Below are 8,516 nucleotides of genomic sequence, written 5' to 3'. Positions count from 1 at the left end.
CACTTAGTCCTTTAAAATTCATGACCTTATTTTGGAGAACGGGATGAAGCTCAGCATCCAGGAATCAATTTAAGAAATTGTAGAATTCTACTTTCATTTCCTGTTCTAACAATTCAGCTGTCCAGTTGCATCAACTCTGGTTTTCTGTTTAATATATGGGGACACATTGAGGAAAAAATAGTGAGAAGAATAAGCAAATCACTGAAATCACTCTCAAATACATTACATACATAGGTACACTTACAGAATCTACTTTATTAGCATCAGGCAACCAGATACTCATGACAGCAACCCATAAAGCTAACACTATCTTATTGTAAAACATAACTTTGCAGGACTCAATTAAATAGCTGTTTGTACAGATTAATTCAAGTATATGATATCTTTTTCATATTCACAATGCTCGTCTGTCCTTATAAGCTTTTGACACCAACACCACCCATATTTATCACTTTGCAACTTCCTATTGTTCTTAACTAGAAATGCCACTATTTATTTCTGGGAACGATAGATACACTCACCTTTCCCTGTCTTCATTCCCTTAGGAGCAATGAAAAGCTGGAAAGCCTTCACTTAAGAGTAACACCTGATCCAATTCCCACTACTGAAAATAATCACACAGAAAAAGCAAATTGTACTTGGTTTAGAGACAGTCTGTGTACATAGAATAACTAAACAGTTTTTAAAGTTTTTTTAAAAATACTTTCCTGTCCTTTAGCCGCAAAGTTCAGTTCAGCTGATGCCACCAAGCAAAGTCATAGAACACACTCAGGTTTTCATGAGAACACCTTGAATTGAGCAACACCAGATTATATTAAAAACAGTGGGATCCCAAAGTGGACATTCCTTTGTACAGATTCACATTCGGATTGGCTTTTCTTACCTTTTTCTTCACCTTTGGTTAGTATTTGACAGTAGTTTGATGAGGCTGACAGCTGGTCTGGGGGCCTCACAGAATCAGACCTGAAATTGGTCAGAGTTTACCTGTGAGAATTTTACAGTAGAAATTTTGCAGCTTCAGTGAAACCCACAGAGAAGGCCAAGAAGATAATCAATGAGAGAAGATGTTCTGGACACAAGGAGAGGACGCTCTTGTTACGGGACATTAAGAGAGTACAAGGAAGAACTTGTGGATAATATGTAACAACTATACTTTCGCTTGTATAGCTGATTGTTTTACTGCCTGAATGGTCATTGTTTGTTAGACAGCCTTGTCATTGTTTGCTAAGCAGCCAATCTTAATAGGCCACAGCAGTTGTGAAGAGGTATAAGAATAGCAGCAGAGAAAATAAAAAATCTCTCGACTGAATTACAACAAGTGTGTGCTGTTATGTCCACCTCAACAAAAGTCACATCAGTTCACAGTGACTGGACAGCAATGTTCACTGCTAGGTGGACAATAAAATTACACAAGAGTTCCCTTCACCCCAATACAGCTGTCTTTCAAAGTGACAGCTTCTTTTTCCTCAAGAGGGATCAAAAGTACCCACCTTTGGTGCTGGACAATAACAGAGTACATCACTCCAGCTTCTGTTCCCCCAGTGTAAACCTGACCCTTTGGAAGACTGATGGTGGCAGTTGTTCTCAGACTGGGACAGGGTGACTCTGGGTAACAGCCACCTCTCCTACATACACCCATTTGAATTGCAAGAGATTGTGCATACAACATACAGAAACACATACATGTATTCTGTATGTCACAAATACCTGTCTGTAATGGACAGCAGGCCTCACATTTCATTTAAGATTATTTTTTTATTAGTTTATTCAAGCTACCTTACACAATTTATTAGTAGTAGTAGTTTGTTTCTCAACTCTTTTTCACTACAAATAAAACATTTCTGCATGACTAGTATGTCTGTCCATAAACTTCTATAAACAGAGCAAGTGTTTAATAGGAGAAGAAGTTCGTAACAAGCTCATAAAAACTGCACTCAGCTACATCACAAATCATCTTGCCTGTTCCCCAGGAGACAGACTGACTTTGTATTGGGGTTCAGCATAGAGAATGACGCTAAAAGCTTTTCTTCTATATCATAGGCTTTGTTAGTCTTAAAAACAACAGCATCTACAAACAGTCCACAGAGCTGTCTTTGGCAAGGGATGCAAACCCTGGCCTGTAATTTAACTGGGCAGAGTCACAGAGTCACCCTTTTGTAACAGCTGGTGTAAAGCACGGCAGAGCTGCTGTACAACTGCAGTGCAAGCAAGCAACAACAAGATTTTGAAGATTTAAAACACAATTTTGTCAGTCGCCCAACAGTGACATAGCTCCCTCTGATGGGAATCTGCAGATCTGGAACCCCATACCACAGTCATGACCTCTTCAGAAAGAGAGCACAGAAAAAAAGAAAAGGAAAGGAAAAAATAAAAGTTCAAGCTCCCAGATTCCTCACTCACTTGGTAGGCACACATGGAAACAGTCTGGGGAGCCATCAACCACCACCCCCTACTCATTGATCCCAGCCAAAAAGGAGGGTGACGCTATACCACCCCTTTGTCCCCCAGCTCACACACAGCAGTCTTTCACTACTCCGCGTCGCGGCAGTTTTGGATGGTAAAGTGCCGTGACCTTCCCAAAAGCATCCCCAGCAGGAAGCCACTCGGTGCAGCCACCACACTTGCACACACACGTACACAAACACACCGGATAGCTGGCAAAGCAGTCCGACAATGAAGGAGCAGGAAGGGTCTTCGCATGGGGTTCTACGGGAGAGATTTATTGCAGCTACACTCATGCAAGGTTCCAGAGAAGTAGGCTGAGAACAATGGGAGGTCTAGGGTTTTATAGGGGAGCGGGGTAGATCATCAGGGACCAATGATCTGAGGGCAGAGGGCAGTACACAGGCGGGGCCAGGGTAAGGAAACCAATAGGGAAACTGAGGGTGTGGTGATGGGGCATATAAGGTAACAAGGGGTGGAGCAGCCAATGGAGCCAACCAGGGAAGCAGAACTGGGGTACATTAACATAACAGAATAGGGCATTCTGGGGCAAGCTTTTTCAGTCACCCTAACCTGGAAAGGAACCTAGGACTTGTCCCAGCATAGGACTCCCTTTGTTCCTTGTCCAGCAGGCCTACCGACCCCCTCTGCTGAATACACAAGACAGGAATATTTTTTAAAGCCTTCATTTGCCAAGCTTCTCTAGCCTGCTCAGCAACTCCCCAGGAAATAATGGTTCTCGTAGTTCTTTGCCTGTCACCATTACTTTCTAAACACATCTGTATTCTTAATCCTTGCTTTACTTCTCTTAGAGTAGACTGCAAAGCAAAGGGAAGTGCCATACTTCCGAAGTCCAATCTTCTGCAAAACAACACCAGCTGAGTACATTTTTGTAATATTACTTGATGGAACCTGAAGTACTAAGGCCTGAACAACAGTCCCTAAGCCAAAATTAACCTACAGATGATCCTTCCAACCAAATGTTATATATATATTCACTCATCAACAAAGTATTGTTATACGTGTTCATTTATTGGCGAAACATGTATTCACCTTTGCATATCTAGAAACCAGGTAAGGCCATATCTGGCCTAACTAGGGGGGTAGAGGATCAAAGATAACTCCCTGGTTCCTCCTTGAGCCCTGGCTAGGCTTTGGGAAAAAGCCAACAGGGGAATGAAACAAGAAATTATGTCAGCTTGTTTGTTTAACAGTATAAAAGCTGGGCTATTGTCACAGCAAAGCTGGGGGAACCTAGTGGCCTGCACAGGTGGACACAGCGCAGGATGTGTTACTAGGTGGGGCTCTCCAGTCCTTCTGTGTGACAGTTTCCTGCGGCTGATGTTTCTCTGACTTGGATAATGCATCTTTATTGGAATAACTGGTGATGTACCTTTCTTAATCACTGTAGGCATTCTTTCGTAGTAATGATTAGGTGCAATTTTTAGCTTATCATTTTGTGATTCTTTGCAGTTTCACATTATAGCAAATTACACTGTTCCTTAAGTTGGTGTCTGTATCTCTGATCCTACCCACTGGCAAAACAGAGCCACATATGAACCAAGAGAGTAAATTTACTGGAAAGTAATCTTTTTTTAAAATTAATTAATTAAAAGGACTCAGAACAACTGAAACAGCTGAATTTTGTCTCCAGAAACTCTCTCATACCCTAGTTATAAATTACTGGAAAAATGTTTTATGGATTAAAGTTGCTGAAAAAGTAAGTTAATCTGTTAAGGGGCTTCTGCAGACATTTTTCAACAGATTTGTATTAATTATTTCCTTAAATAAATTATGTCTTCGAAGAAATATTTCCTAAAGCTGCTTGGTGAAAAAGAAACACCTATCCCCGGATTAATTACTCTTTCACCTGTGGCTGTAGTGGAGAACACTACACTGTCCTACAATACCACAGACATCCAAGTGGTTTTCCACAGTTCATACTCTGTACAGACCATAACAGATGCCAACCAAGAATAAACACAAAGATATGACACTACACAGCTGGAAGACCAAAATAAGCTGAGTACGCAGAAACACCATTTCAAAAAGAAATCTCAGGAACAGAGATAAATGGATCAAAAGTCATATGTTGCTCACACATATTTCAGTAGAAGGAAACTTCCTCTTTGGGCTAGCAGCTGGCTTGGACCAACAGCTGTATCCAACCACAATAACATAGCTCCCAAAGGAAAAGCAAAGAGATGTCACAAAGGCAAATATTACAGTTCATCTTCCATCTTAAAATCAATGGCATAAGAAGGGTAGATAAGATGTTCATACCTACACTGCACAGGTAATGAATTTAATATAACACTTCTTTAAACTGCAGCACTTCCTTATAAAGAATTGTTAATTTCCTCTTCTTTATGTTTGCATTAAGAATTTACTAATCCTAATAAAAAATAAGAAGTTCTTCATGCAGGACAGCTTCCCCTGGAGTTGTGTCCCAGGGCGTTGTTTTTCTCTGGTCTCCAGTAAGAAGGAGCAACTTGTTTTTCCCAACAGAATTCTCTTCCCAGATGCTTATTCTCACAAAAACTTGATTGTTTCTTTACATGAGGATGGAAAGCAAGACTGGTGGTAGGGACAGAGGGACCTGCTGCCTGATGTCCCAGGCTTGATACCCCTCCACAAACCAGGCAAGCGTCTGCGCCTCCCCACGCACAGTCTCTACCAAGGCTTTTGCACACCATCCCCTGTTCCATGGATCAGCAATACCTGGATTTCTTGTCCCTGATCTATCTTTATCTAACATCAATTTTTATTCCCTTTTCCAGCACACAAACTTTTATAGTCCCCAGTAGGAACAAACTCCTCAGTTTCACTGAAATTTGTGTAAAAAACATTCTTTGTTTGCCCCGAACCTGCCAGCTATTTCATGTTACATTCCCAGCTCTTGTATTAGGAGAAATTAAGAATGCCCTTCCATCTCATTAAATCCAATGCATGCACAGATTATTGTAAAGATTACTGCTCTTGGTATATTGGGAAAATCAGAAATTTTCAAAGTTTCATTCTGTGATTGAGATTCCTATGGTGTATTTGATGAGCTTAGCTAATTCCCTCTATACACACCTTCATTTTTTTCCTCTCTCCTCCCCACACTGTGAAAGTGCTGCATCCAAGAGGTGCAGCTGGGATAGGAACCCCATACGTTGCCCAGCATCCATCCACCCAAGGACAGCAACTGCCCTGAGAGGCTACAATGACTTTGAGGGAAGAAGACAAGACTGAACATGAAACATGCTTACATTTTTAACTCCATTCTGGAGTCAAACAGCATAACTATTTGATACAGGTTGAATTTTTACAACAGCATATCCTTGAGAAATAACCACAATCTCCAGAAGCTCTTCCAATAAGAGAAATCTGAGCTCGTAAATTTTATGTTAATCTATTAAACATTTCTTAGGAAGAAGAAGCAAGAATCATAGAATCCCAGAATAGTTTGGGTTGGGAGGGGCCTTAAAGACCATTCTCTTCTCCCCTTGGGGTTGAACACCTTCTAGACCAGGTTGCTCCAAGCCCCAATCAACCTGGCCTTAAACACTTCCACGGATTGGGAAGTGGCGGTATTATCCAGCTTCTGTCAAAATATCCACCATAGTATTTTTTTACTAAGAATTACAAACCAGGAAATTGTCTAGGATCACCACGAAAATGTGCTTTCTGCTTTATAGTATTTTAAGCAGAAAAATCTGAGTCTTTCAAGCAATTATGCCACCACCTTTTAATGTTTGCTTTCCTGAAGTATGATAAAGACCACTTCATTAAAGCATCTTGCTGGCAGTGGTCTAGTGTACGTTTAATAAAGGCAAGCAGCTAAAACAGAGCTTTTAGACCTGGAGTATCTTTTTACAAATAAAAAGTTCTTTGGTAGTGTTCCAGTTTGGCCAAATTTAGAAATATATCCTCTGAGAGAAGGCACAACCACCCCTCCCCCACCAGGTTCGGGAAAAAAAATTTTCCTCAAAGGAAAGTGAAGGAGATATAAAACTATTTATTTAACAAACACACGGGAAAGAAAAACAATGCTAAATAATAAAATCTTTCGCTGTGGAGGAAAAACCTGGGAAAGTGTTAGAGTCCTCCCTTTGGTCTCCTCGGAGCTGGGGCTTGGCCCAGGGCCAGGCCCTCTGTGCCCAGTGGAAAGTCCTCCTGATGTGCTCTGATATTAAAGCAGCCCAGTAGAAAAGGGAGAAAATCTGGAATTCCAGGGAAGGAAAAACAAAGTTCAACTCTCAGTCTCTCTCCGGAGAACAAGAAACTGAAACAACTGGCCAAAAGCTGACTGGAAAGCAGCAAGCCGGGTGCTTCCTCGCTCCCCTGCCACAGCTGGGGAAGAAACCTGCTATCTCTGTGTGACCTTGAACAAGCTGCAAACTGCTTTGAAAAAGTTTTGCTCAGTTTTTCCTTCCCCCTCTCAGGCTCAGTTCAGAGGCATAAAAAGGCACAAAGTTAATTTCTGGGCATAGGGCAGCGATATGGGATACACATCATAAAGTCACCCCAAGACAGGTAGTGTTTCAATCACTTTTGAAACTTTCACACCTGCATTTTAATGACCAATTGTGACAAGAGTGCTATTTGCCAAGTTATAAACCCAGATGCAATTTTTATATAGTAAGAACTAAATAGCCTATGCATGATCTAGGGAAATGTCAGAAAACATGTTATTTTTGGAAGCTGGTGACCTAAGATGGTTATTCACCAAAGACAGCAAAGTAAGAAAAATTATAGCTTTGAAGGACGGTGTATTCGTATGTGTTAATTATTGAAAATATGGAATAAAGGAAGGGCATCATGTGCCAAAAGCCAGCAGCAAATAAAACCTGTAAGAGCTGACACAGACACTGGCAAAGCATTACTGACATCTAGTGCTACACCACAGCTTGCCAGCATTAAACATGCACTGTGGAAGTACCTATTCCTTTCTAATGCAAAAAGAGAACTCAAAGCTAGATTTGAGACAACACTAAAATAAAATTTTAATAGTTAAGATTTTTAGGAACAACAGGTCAGGATTTTTCCCATTTTGGCAAAGACCTGTGTCTTGGTTTGAAAGACAAGTGTCTGCTAAGGAAGGCAAGAGCTTCCCTTGGAATGGCAGATGCGACCCCCCTTCCCTCCAAGTTATTATAATTTTGAAATCAATGCGCTTTTAGGCAAAGATATGGAAAACAGGAGTAACAGTTCTTTTCTATTATATATCTGTATGTGTATAACAAGTCAAACAAACAACAATAACTATGGCAGTAACAGCAAACAGAACCACAAACCCAGTCCCAGCCTTCTCAGCTGTCCAGCCCTTTCCCCTTCGGTGCAGTTCTGCTCGCAGCTGGCAGGGGCGCTGGCGGCTCCCGGTGAGCAGGTGCGATGGTTCCCCCGCGGCTGCAGGGGGCGCTCCGGAGCGATCTCGGGGAGCACGCGGCACTGGTGGCCTGGGATCCTGGGAAGGGATGGAACAAAGGCTTCACGAACCCCTGGGCAGCCGATCCCAGTGTCCGGCTGGACCCTCAGGAACGGCAGGCTGGAACAGCAGGCTGGAGCAGCAGGGACAAGCACAAATTCCAGGCGGCAGACGAGATGTATCCAAACAGGGAACCCCCGGAGATCGGGGCAGGCAGGGCGAGCAGGGCTACAATGTAACGAAGGCTCGAAGCAACTGCAAGGGCAGGGCGGCCGCAGCCCAGCTCCCAGCAGGGCAGGGAAGGAGGGCCTGGGATCCCAGGATTTCTCTGGCAGAAGGAAAAGCAACTGAAGAAAGCAGCCTCCCTCTCCGTCCAAACGCCGGGGACCGACTGTCTGCCACCGAGGTGAAACAAAAGAGTAGCCAGATGCACCCCACCCGCGGTGGGTAGGTTTTTGGTTTTCTTAAGTATCTAGCAATTTGTCCCCCTAGCAACACGTATGGGGAAAATTCCTTTACCAGAAAAAAAAAAACCAGGAGAGCTCCTAAAACCCCAACAACCTGAAGCACCATTTCATAGTCATGCACTACAAAGGAGTTGCAGTACCCACCAGTATATGGAAATCTTTGCTTCTGCAAGATGTTGTCTCACCTGACATTG

This window comes from Corvus hawaiiensis, chromosome 8 (genome assembly GCF_020740725.1).
Source record: "Corvus hawaiiensis isolate bCorHaw1 chromosome 8, bCorHaw1.pri.cur, whole genome shotgun sequence".
NCBI classification, from domain to species: domain Eukaryota; kingdom Metazoa; phylum Chordata; class Aves; order Passeriformes; family Corvidae; genus Corvus; species Corvus hawaiiensis.
Note: the sequence above shows the minus strand (reverse complement) of the source record.